Here is an 11,030-nt window from a genome sequence, read left to right as displayed (position 1 = left end):
GGAAAAAAATGCAATATCTGTGAAGCGCAATAAAACAAGGTATGCCTGTAATTACTGATAAGTGCAACAAACTGGATGAATATCACAGATACTGTTAAGTCAGGCACAAAAGAGGACACGGATGATTCCACTTATATGAAGTTCAGAATATAACTTCAAAACAAAAAAGTTGTCTTCTAACTTTAGGAAAGTAATTTGGCAGTATGAATCAAGAATCTTAAAAATATTTATTACTTTTGCCTCTAATTCCTCTTCTAAGAATCTATTCTAAGGATGGTCACAGAAGTGTGAAAAATATATATATACAAAACTTCATTTAAGTATTATTGATGATAGGAAAAAAAAAAAGGGAGCAACTTAAATGTCCAATAGCAGGGAATAGCTAAATAATGGCAGAGTATCTGTACATTACAGAGTATCTATACAACGTTTTGATGATGATATCAGAAATGCTTATTATCTGATTTTAGTGGAACATGAATAGGAAGAACTATAAATATGTGTATGTAATGAGAAATAAACTAAGGAAATAATATGGTGGGATTAAGGATGACTATTGTGTTCTGTTTTTGTAATCACTGAGGGGGAAAGGGTGTGTTTTTTTAAAGCAGTAACAGGTTACTGACATGGTATATTAAATTATTATTAAATGAATCTCTATTAACAGTTACAGTTTACAAATTCCTGTTGATTGATTAACATCATACGTCATTTAGGAATTCTTTCTCTTTCCATTTTTTTGGACTAGACTTGGAAGTTCACTGGGCATTATTAACAAATATCAGAACCCCACACCTCCCCAGGTGCCAAGAGTTTAATCTTCATTCCTTCAATTCCAGGAAGGCAGGGATTATCAGAAACTTGGAAGCAACAAGCAAAGATTTAGGAAAGAAGGATTTTACTCCAGGGTAGTGTTAAAAAACAAAATTCGACTGAGTAAATTTTAAAGATCTTATTGGTTTTATTCAATGATTCATGAATCAGGCAGCATCCAATCTAACAGATGGAAAGGAGCTCCAAGGAGAGTATAGGCAGAAGGGTCCAGGAACAAGGAAGTTCTCTACTAGCAAAAAGTAGATTGGTCACTTTGCTTTAAGGGCTGGGGTTATCAGTCAGGTTACTTAACTAAAGCTGATTACGTGATTCCTGATTGACTGGTTTAAGATTGCATTTCTGGGAGAGCTGAAACTGTAATTAAGTTTGATGAGGTGGGGCTTAGCATAAGTGACTCCATTTTGGGCCTGTTGTCTTGTTTTTATCAATTCCCCCCAAACACTTTCTTTTTTTCTTTTTTTTGGCCATGTCATGTGGCTTATAAATATATGTATATAATGAGAAATAACCTCTTAATTCCCTGACCAGAGATCAAACCCATGCCTCCTGCATTGGGAGCACAGAGTCTTAACGCCTGGACCTCCTGGACCCCTCTGTGGTGTTTACAGGTCGCTACATTGGGTTCACGTTCTTTAAGTCAGTCATTCTCTTTGTTCCTTTTCTGATGTTCTCATTTTAGGGAGATCTTTTGCTCTCTGGTTAGTGATTGCAAACATGCATTTGAAGGTTTTGAGAGAATACCAAGCCTCAGGAAGACTACTATGATTATCAAAAGCAGGATAATTCCCAATATCTGGCATGTACTTTGGAGCCATGATCCCCAAGACCCAAATCAATCAGAATCAAATAAGTCAGAGAAAGACCCCATTGAAGGAGTCACTCTCTTAAGACAACTGGCTTGTTCACTGATCTTATGTAGCTGAGTCTCAACTTCAGAAGTGTCAATCCAAGTGCAACAAGTGGTGTTAGCCATAGCACAAACACCTCCTTGCTCAGTTAAAAGGTAACCAAGGGTTATCCTATTATCAAAAACAACTTCAGCCAGAGATTCTAGGGATTTTTGTTGGGCAGCTATTGCTTTAGCAGCAGATTCTACAGTACAAGAGTTAAGGAGAGGTTCCTGATCACAGCCTCATTTGCGCTTACTCCTAACCAAGGGAGTAGGGACCTGCCAAAGGAAGTGAATTTTGAATCATAAATGCCTTCTGGTAATTCCCATTTGGGTCTGTGGCTCAGGACTGAAAAGGTGATAGCCATGGAGCTCAGTAAAATTTAAGGGTCTGTAAACTACACAGGCAGTTCTCTTAATCCATTCTGATGATCTCTGTCTTGTAATTAATGTTTTTTTCTTTTCTTTTTTTTTTTTTGCAGTACGCGGGCCTCTCACTGTTGTGGCCTCTCCCGTTGCGGAGCACAGGCTCCGGACACGCAGGCCCAGCCGCCGTGGCTCACGGGCCCAGCCGCTCCGTGGCATGTGGGATCCTCCCGGACCGGGGCACGAACCCGAGTCCCCTGCATCGGCAGGTGGACTCCCAACCACTAGCGCCACCAGGGAAGCTCCTGTAATTAATGTTTTAAGGCCATCCATATTTAAAGTGATTATTGAGATAGTTGGATTAATATATACCATATTTGTAACTATTTTCTATCCTTTGCCCCGTTCTCTCTTTTTTGTCTTCCACTCTTAAACTATTTTTTGCCTCTGGTTTTAATCAAAATGTGATTCCATTTTTTTCTCTTAGCATATCAGTAGTACTTCTTTTAAAATTTTTTAAATGGTTTCCCTACAGTTAACAATCTAAATTTACAACTAACCTAAATTCACTTTCAAATAACACTGTATTTCTTTCTTTCTTTCTTTTTTAATATTTATTTACTTATTTGGCTGTGCTGGGTCTTAGCTGCGGCAGGCAGGATCTTCGTTGCCACATGCGGGATCTTTGGATCTTTAGTTTCAGCATGCAGGAACCCCAGTTGTGTCATACAGGATCCAGTTCCCTGACCAGGGATCGAACCCAGGCCCCCTGCATTGGGAGCATGGAGCCTTAGCCAGTGGACCACCAGGGAAGTCCCAACACTATTTCTTCATGGTTATGTAGGTATCTTATAACAGAGTTTTCCCAGTTCCTCCCTTCCATTCCTTATAAAATTTCTCTCATACATTTCACTTATCCATAAACTATTATCAGCAAATGTATTTTTGCAATTATTAATTTGAAGACAGTGAATCTTTTAGATAAATTAAGAATAAGAAAAGTAAAAACTAAAAAATATTTTATTTTGGGACTTCCCTGGCAGTCCAGTGGTTAGGACTCCACACTTCCACTGCAAGGGGCACGGATTCAATCCCTGGTCGGGGAACTAAGATCGCACATAGCCGCAAGGCGCTGCCAAAAAGAAATTTTTTTTATTTTACCTTCATTTATACCTTCTCTAACACTCTTCCTTTCTTTATGTAGCCCCAAGTTCCTGACCTACATCATTTTCTTTCTCTGAAGAACTTTCTTTAACATGTCTTGCAAGGCAGGTCTACTGGAGACAAATTCAGTTTCTATGTTAGAGTCTGTATTTCATCATCACTTTAGAAAAAGAAATTTGATAGATACAGAATCCTAGGTTGGTGGGACTTCCCTGGTGGCGCAGTGGTTAAGAATCCACCTGCCAATGCAGGGGACATGGGTTCGAGCCCTAGTCTGGGAAGATCCCACGTGCCACGGAGCAACTAAGCCCATGTGCCACAACTACTGAGCCTGCGCTCTAGAGCCCGCAAGCCACAACTACTGAAGCCCACACGCCTAGAGCCCATGCTCCGCAATAAAGACAAGCCACCACAGTGAGAAGCCCGCGCACACCTTGAAAGGTAGCTCCCGCTTGCCGCAACTAGAGAAAGCTCACGGGCAGCAACGAAAACCCAACGCAGCCAAAAATAAATAAATAAATAAATTTATTAAAAAAAGAATTCTAGGTTGGTGGGGTGTTTTTTTTCTTTCAACACTTTAAATATTTCACTCCACTCTCTGCTTGCTTGCCTGGTCTCTGAAGATAAAATCAATATATTTCTTATACTAGTTTCTCTACACGTAAGATTTTTTCCTTCTGCCTTTTTTCAGGGTTTTCTTTTTGTCTTTGATTTTCTTAAGTTTGAATACGATATACAAAGGTATTGATCACTTGGTGTTTATGCTGCTTGGTGTTCTCTGTGATTCCTGTGGTTTGATGTATAAAAGTTTCCAGCCATTATCAAGTATTTATTTTCTCTCTTTCTTTCCTTCTTTATTGTTTTCTTTCTTTCTTCTTGTATCCCCTTTACACAGATGTTACCCCTTTTATAATTGTCCCACAGTTCCTGGATACTCTTTTCTACTTTATTCAGTCTTTTCTCTCTCGCTCTCTTTTTTTTTAGTTTGAAAAGTTTCTATTGATATATCTTCAAGCTCACTGATTCTTTCCTCAGTCATATCTAGCCTATTCGTGAGTTCATCAAAACGTTCTCCATTTCTGTTAGTGTTTTTTGTTTCTACCGTTTCGTCTTAGAATTTCCATCTCCTTGCTTACACTGCCCATCATGTTCTTGCATGTTGTTCAGTTTTCCGTTGGAGCTCTTAGCATATGAATTACACTCATTTTATTATTTATATTTAATTTATTTACTTATTTTTGGCTGTGTTGGGTCTTTGTTGCTGCGTGTGGGCTTTCTCTAGTTGCAGCGAGCGAGGGCTACTCGTGGTGCGCAGGCTTCTCATTGCGGTGGCTTCTCTTGTTGTGGAGCACAGGCTCTAGGCACGCAGGCTTCAGTAGTTGTGGCACACGGGCTCTAGAGCACAAGCTCAGTAGTTGTGGTGCCCGGGCTTAGTTGCCCCACGGCATGTGGGATCTTCCCAGACCAGGGCTGGAACCCGTGTCCCCTGCATTGGCAGGCAGATTCTTAACCACTGAGTCACCAGAGAAGCCCAAATTACACTTACTTTAAATTTCTAATTTAATCTAAAATTCTAATATTCCAGAACCTCTATCATAGTCCAGTCTGGTTCTGACGCCTGCTCTGTCCCTTCAAATTGTTGGGGGAGAGGGTGGTTGCCTTTTAGTATGCCTTGTAATTTTTGGTTGAAAGCTGGACATGATTAGTGTATTGGGTAAAAAATACACCAAACTGAGGTAAATAGGGCTTTAATGTGTTTTTTATGTTCTAGGAGTTAAACCATGTTTACTCTTTGCTGCTAGTCATAGGTGTCAGAAGCAATCATTTTCTCTGGGGTGCTTTGTTTTTTGCAGGTTTTTGTTGTTGTTGTTTATTTTGTCTTCCCTGTTCTTTTGTGATGATAGTTTGCCCCGTGACCTCATCTCTATGATGGATTTAGGAAGAATTGTTGATTTTCAGTTTGTTCAGCTTCTCTTCTTGTGGTGACAGGCATAATGATCTCTAATCTCCATACATATTGGACCACAAACTGGAAGTCTTTTAATCTTTTATAATTAAAATGAACAAATTTTAGCTTGTTTCCCCTTCATCCCTATTTTTGGAAAAGCAAAGAGATGTAATTCAGGGAGTCGTTTTCCTTTTTTAAAGCAGGATGTGACAAACTGCTCAGGGATATGTCACATCCTAGAATTAAAGTTTTCCTTGCTCGTGCTGGCTGAGAACCTTTAATGCCAGGCCCATTGCCTTTAGGTGAGATTTGTGTGTAGGTAATTTGCCTAGGACTTTAAAAGCAAAAAAGTAAGAAAAGAAATTGCTACATTAGAAAAGACTAAACGTGTAGGGTGTGGACTCCTGGTGTATACTCAGGGTGATCCAGCCCCTCCAAGTCAGAAAGGGGGGTGACAATTCGAACAGGCAACAATGAGCCTCTGTCTTTATCCCCCACCCCCGGCCTGTCTTATCCTGGACTTGCACTGAGCTTTAAACTCAAAGTACACTTTTTTTCTCTTTTTTGGCCGCACCGCACGACTTGCGGGACCTTAGTTCCCCGACCAGGGATCAAACCCAGCTCCCCGGCAGTGGAAGCCCAGAGTCCTAACCACTGGACCACCAGGGAATTCCCAAAATGTACTTTTAATATTCAGAAGTTGGCCAGTCTTTCTAGTCATCAAGTTGTGCTACTCTCCACACCCGCTGAGCTGGGCCACAGGAAACTTTAAACAGGTCTGACTTCCGATCACGACTCATACAAGTCAGTGCTTTCCACACGATCTACAGAGTACAGACATGTGAGAATTATGCAAAACAACAAGACTAAGGCTTAATTATAAGTTACAGAGAAGACCCAAGGGTTCTGGGAGAAAAAATGGTGAGAGGGGAAGAATCTACTGTAGGCAGTAGGAGGGATCCCGCCTGCTCCATGGCAGGAGGGGACAGGACAGGACAAGGACCTCTTACAGACAACAGCCTCAAACTACCCACCTTAGGGGAAAACTGCAGAGTACGGGATGGGAATGCTGTTTCTCTGGGTGCCCAGTTTGTTCCAGGATCACAGAGGTCAGGCCTACATGTGTGTATCACATTGAAATGGGGCCCATATGAGGTCCAGCCCGGGAGGAAGGTAGACACTGACCACTTCTCCAGGAAGCTATTCAGTCAGGCCAGCATTCGCCTCTTAGACCCCGAGGGAGTGACTGGATCCTGACGTGGAGGAAAATGACTTGGTTGGCCCCGTAGTTTTGTGTCCCACCCTGGACAGGTGGTAAGGGAGCCATAACAGCAAGGTTGCTCATCCTTGTGCCTACTGCAGAGACAGGGCTCCTAGGGGTTGAGACCGGGATGGACATGCCTGTAAAGGCATCTTTGCTGGCAGTGGTACTGGGCCCTTGGCTGGAAGGATGGCGGCTCTACTGGGGCATGCCCCTGGGAATGTGACTTAAGATAGGGGCAGTAGTGCCTCCAAACACAGGGCTATTCTTAGTGCTGGGTCCTGGGGTCACCTTGGGGTGCTCTGACCAGGGGGACCCAGGTATTCAGTTTCAGACTTCCCCCATAGCAGTGTGTTGTAGTCAGCAACCCTCCACCCCTCGCCCTGTGTCTGCTATAATGCTGAGTGCTCCAAAGGGGCAGCTTAGATCTGGGGTAAAGCCCATAGGTGCTACTGAAACCCTCAACCTGAAGGGAACCGGGCTTGTGCTGCCAAACTCCTGGCAGGTGCTGGCCCCCAGTGCCTGGGTGGTGCTGAGGGGCAGAGTCTGCCCAGGTTAATTGCCCATAGAGCACTTGGGGAAGTCAGCCCTTGGATAGAGAGCTAGGCTTCAAGCACTCTTCTTCCGCTGTCAACCTCCAAAGCTCACACTGTCTGGCCTGCTTCTGGGACACAGCTTGGGAATATGTGAGTCAAGAATGGGCGTGGGTTCACGGAACCGGCCGGCGCAAAAGTCCTGGAGGGATGGCTTGTGTGCAGAGGACGCGCAAGGACCTGAGGCAGCACAGGTGCAGATTCACCTCGGACCCTCTGGCGCTTCCCAGTCCTGGGGTCTGAGGGTTGGAGGTTTTTGCCTTGAGGGTGATGAGGTTATTGGCAGGGCAGTGGCCCCTTCTCCCCTAGCTGGGCCCCAGAGCTGTCGGGGAACTAACTATACAGGACCGAGTCCCCGGTCCCCACCCAGCAGAGGGGGAACTCTGGAAAGCAGGGTTCCTAGTTCAGCAGCTCCTACACAAGGTGGCATCTTTGGGATCAGCAGCTGTGTGTCCTCCTGCCCTTTCCCTTGGTGCCCATACCACCCATATCCTGCTGCAGGGGGCAGCTGAAGTGGCATCCAGGGCAGTTTGGGAGGGGCATATATAACATATATATTTCCCAGTGTCTGTGGGAGGGTAGGAGCCTGACTTTGATGGTTACCAAGTAGCACACACAGATGTCCTAATCACAGAGAAAAACCATTGCAAACTCAGGAATAACTCAATGTGCTGGACACATCCCATAGATCACACTTAAAACTCTCCACCTCCTGCCTTTCGGTTCAGAGAAGCTGAGCTCAGACTGAGTTCTGGTCTCTCTTATTGCAGTAGTCTTGAATAACATCTTCCTTGCCTGTTTAACATTCTTGGGTGAATTTTTGTTTTGACAGAAGTAAAATGTAAGTCTTACAGCAATATAGATTCTTTTACTATTTGGGGTTTTTTTTTTTGTTTTTTTTTTTGCAGTACGCGGGCCTCTCACTGTTGTGGCCTCTCCCGTTGCGGAGCACAGGCTCCGGACGCGCAGGCTCAGCGGCCATGGCTCACGGGCCCAGCCGCTCCGCGGCACGTGGGATCTTCCCGGACTGGGGCACGAACCCGTGTTCCCTGCATCGGCAGGCGGACTCTCAACCACTGCTCCACCAGGGAAGCCCTTACTCTTTGTTTCTTATGTTATAGTTGTTGTATTACATCAACACTAATTGAACCCCACCCTCTGAGATTCTCGTATAATTTTTTAATTCAGAAGTCATATGTATATTAAAAGAATTTAAGAAGAGAAAAAAAAATAGACTATCTCATTTATCCAGATACTACCGCTTCTGTTGCCCTTCCTTTATCCCTGAAGTTCCAACTTCACAAACTCTTGTGTCATTTCACTTCAGCCTGAAGAAATTCCTTTCACATCATTTTATATCTAGTTAATCATCAGATATGATTAACGCTTCTAGTTTTCTTTCACGTTCATCAGCCTTTGTTTTGCCTTCAGTGGTAAGGATATCTTTGCCGCATATAATGTCCTGGGTTGGTAGTTTTTTCTTTCACTACTTTAAAGATATTATTCCAATCTTTCCTGGCCTCTGTTTTCTGATAAGAAATTACAGGCTTTTGAAATGATACTCTTTTATGTATAATGTGTCATTTTTCTCTGACTGCTTTCAAGATTTTTTCCTTCACCTTTGATTTTTAGCAGATTGACTATGTGTTTGAGTGAAGGTTTTCTGAGCTTCCTAGATCTCTGTTTTACATAATTGTGAAGTGGTTTTTTTGCCATTTTCCCCTCATATATTTTATTCTGCACTAACTTCCTTCCTCCAGGAACTCCAGTGGAATGGAAATTATAACTTATTTTCTAAATGAGGTACAGTCAATTTATAGTGTTGCATCAGTTGCAGGTGTACAGCATAGTGATTCAAGTTTGGGGTTTTTTTTTTGCAGATTATATTCAATTATAGGTTATTACAAGATATTGGGTATTAATTCCCTGTGCTATACAGTAAATCCTTGTTGTTCATCTATTTTACATATAGTAGTTTGTATCTGTTAATCCCATTACTCCTAATTAGTTCTCCCCCCTGGCTTTCGTAACCATAAGTTTGTTTCTATGTCTGTAAGTCTGTTTCTGTTTTGTATATAGATTCATTTGTATTATTTTTTTTAGATTCCATGTATAAGTGATATCATATAGAATTTGTCTTTGTCTGACTTATTTCATTAAGCATAATATTCTCTAGGTCCATCCATGTTGCTGTAAATGGTAATATTCATTCTTTTTTGTAGCTTTATATATATTTATGTATGCCATATAAATTTATATGCCATATAAATTTATTTATTTTATTTTTGGCTGCATTGGGTCTTCGTTGCTGCATGTGGGCTTTCTCTCGTTGTGGAGAGCAGGGGCCACTCTTCATTGCAGTGCATGGGCCTCTCACTGCGGTGGCTTCTCCTGTTGCAGAGCACGGGCTCCAGGCGCACAGGCTTCAGTAGTTGCGGCATGCGGGCTCAGTAGTTGTGGCTCGCAGGCTCTAGAGCACAGGCTCAGCAGTTGTGGCACAGGGGCTTAGTTGCCCCGCAGCATGTGGGATCTTCCCGGACCAGGGATTGAATCCATGTCCCCTGCATTGGCAGGTGGATTCTTAACCACTGCGCCACCAGGGAAGTCCCTGCAGTGTTTTTATAGATTCCTGTCTCCATGAGCACTTCCAGGGTGGGCACCAGACACAAACCAGGTTATTCAAAGCCCTTCCCTGGGATTTCTGAATCTGGGTACAAACAGAGCCTGATCCCAGCCCCTCTCAGGTGGCAGAAGGTCAAGATAATGAAACCCATGAGCAGTTAGAAGCCTGTTCTTTGCTCTATGGAGGAAGGTAGGCGGGAACAAGAGAGCAGAGTTGATATAAAGAAACAAGCAGAGGGGAACTTCCCTGGCGGTGCAGGGGTTAAGAATCTGCCTGCCAACGATGCAGGGGGCATGGGTTCGAGCCCTGGTCTGACCCGGAGGGCAGCCCTGTAGGCTCCTAGACTTGGTTCTGCCAAGACAAGTGTCTCTGGGTTCCTTTCAATACAGATATCACTGTGACTATCGGGCCTCACTCTGCTTTATCCACAGTGTGTGTTCGTGTCAGCACGTATCCATGTCTCCAAGCTTTATACGGAACATTTCATAAACTTGACAGTGCTATTGCAATGAACAGGTCATTTACCAGAGAGGGAGGTTTGAGAGAAGACAAGGCATGAAAGTCATTTTGGAGAGTGGCAGGTTGAAGGACCGGGAGGATGAATGTAGTCAGTCGTCTTGAAAGCCCTAAGGCTGTCCATACAAAGCTACTACAAGTGCTAGAAACCCAACAAAAGTACAAAAAGGGGGACTTCTTAATAGGGTAATGGCTTCATTGAAATGAAATTGAACTTCCAAGCCTCAGGAAGAGCAGGAACACAAATGCCATGAGTCTCCTCTTGGTCTCTGTTTGCTTCTTTCTTTTCTTTTCTTTTCTTTTCTTTAATATTTATTCATTCGGCTGCGCCGGGTCTTAGCTGCGGCATGCGAACACTCAGTTTCAGCATGTGGGATCTAGCTCTCTGACCAGGGATCAAACCTGGGCCCCCTGCATTGGGAGCGTGAAGTCTTAGCCACTGGACCACCAGGGAAGTCCCTCTGCTTTTTTTGTTCGTTTGTTTGTTTTTTAATATAAATTTATTTATTTTTGGCTGCGTTGGATCTTCGTTGCTGTGCGTGGGCTTTCTCTAGTTGCGGCGAGTGGGGGCTACTCTTTGTTGTGGTGCACAGGCTTCTCCTTGCGGTGGCCTCTCTTGTTGCGGAGCACAGGCTCTAGGCGTGCAGGCTTCAGTAGGTGGGACACACGGGCTCAGTAGTTGTGGCTCGTGGGCTCTAGAGTGCAGGCTCAGTAGTTGTGGTGCACGGGCTTAGTTGCTCCGCGGCACGTGGGATCTTCCCAGACCAGGGCTCGAACCCGTGTCCTCTGCACTGGCAGGGGTATTCTTAACCTCTGCGCCACCAGGGAAGTCCGCC

Source organism: Lipotes vexillifer, unplaced genomic scaffold (genome assembly GCF_000442215.2).
Source record: "Lipotes vexillifer unplaced genomic scaffold, Lipotes_vexillifer_v1.1 scaffold158, whole genome shotgun sequence".
Taxonomy (NCBI): Eukaryota; Metazoa; Chordata; class Mammalia; order Artiodactyla; family Lipotidae; genus Lipotes; species Lipotes vexillifer.
This window is presented reverse-complemented; position numbering follows the sequence as displayed.